The following is a 1,638-nucleotide window of genomic DNA, read 5'->3' as shown; positions in this document are numbered from 1 at the left end:
CTACGTTATGTATGCATGCGACATGTCCCAGTAACGTGTCTGTGTTACGTGTCCACGTTATGTATGCATGCGACCTGTCCCAGTAACGTGACTCTATATCACTGTGTATTTGTGCATGCACAATGGCGTGCGCGTTATGTGTTGCAGCGGTGTATTGGACGGTGTTGAAGTGAAGTTATTAGGTCAAATCAAACATTAAGACTATTACTGGTACTGGTACTGGTAGGTCTAGTACTGACAATTTGTATTTATTAACCATCATTTTATTATTGAAACGGTCCAAGTGCCTGTGCACTTCGCCGTCAGCCTTTCCCATCTGCACCTCTCCTGCCCGTGAAAACCCCGGACGTCGATAGATGGCGCTGACGTCGGTGCAGCGCTGATCTACGTTGAGTAATTAACTGATTTTAAATTGCACTTTTTAACTGTTTGTTTACCTGTTGAGTCATTAATAATATTTATTCATATATTTACTAATAATAACTATTGTTATTGTTCGCTGTGAAGAGTAAAAATCGTGTCGATATTACCGATATTAAAACAGCGTGACATTATAATGACACAAACTCACTTGTTACTGTTTCTCTTACGAACGTTCTGTTTCTCGTACTTCTATTACCTTAGTGCAGCGACGTAACACCATATAAAAACATGGATATAAATCCTAAATGGATTAAGATTGGAATTAAATGCACTGTACGCGGAAAGACAAAAACGTACACAAACGTATACAATTTTGACGCGTTAAAACGCTTTACACGAGACACTTAACGGTGAGGTGTTAACATGTGACCTGTCCCAGTAACGTGTCTGTGTTACGTGTCCACGTTATGTATGCATGCGACATGTCCCAGTAACGTGTTTGTGTTACGTGTCCACGTTATGTATGCATGCGACCGATGCACAAATACACAGTGATATAGAGTGATGCACAAATACACAGTGATATAGAGTGATGCACAAATACACAGTGATATACAGCTGTATATCACTGTGTATTTGTGCAGAGCTGTATATCACTGTGTATTTGTGCATAGATCTAGATGAACGTGGTCGTCGTCATGGTGATGGTGATAATGATAATGATTAGGAGACTGATGAGGATGGAAGAGGCGCGTGACGGAGAAGAGGATGACCAGGAAGAGAAAAAAAGTAGAAGAGAAGAAAGAGAAGCAGGAGGAGAAGTAGGTGAAACGAAGAGGAAGATGCAGGAAGCATGGGTGTTAACATATTGAAGCATGGGTATTATTATATATAATAACACGTTACGTTACGCAAATGCCGTCACCTGCCCTCGAGCTACGAGTATAATACATTTCCGATTCCATTTCGATTTTCATCATCGCAATTATATCTTACGAATTTATATCGAAAGCCATTCAGAACTGATCGATTGACATCTTGAGTTTTTCTCACTGTGACGTCGTTAGTCGAAAGCTGATAAGATGGCTTCATTGTCGGCTTGTCGGTCGGCTGGGGGTGGCCACATGTCGCTATGGCGCCTGCGGTTACGTGTGTGTGTGTGTGTGTGTGTGTTGTGTGTGTGTGTGTGTGTGTGTGTGTGTGTGTGTGTGTGTGTGTGTGTGTGTGTGTGTGTGTGTGTGTGTGTGTGTGTGTGTGTGTGTGTGTGTGTGTGTG

Source organism: Priapulus caudatus, unplaced genomic scaffold, assembly GCF_000485595.1.
Source record: "Priapulus caudatus unplaced genomic scaffold, Priapulus_caudatus-5.0.1 Scaffold194, whole genome shotgun sequence".
NCBI lineage: Eukaryota > Metazoa > Priapulida > Priapulimorpha > Priapulimorphida > Priapulidae > Priapulus > Priapulus caudatus.
This window is presented reverse-complemented; position numbering follows the sequence as displayed.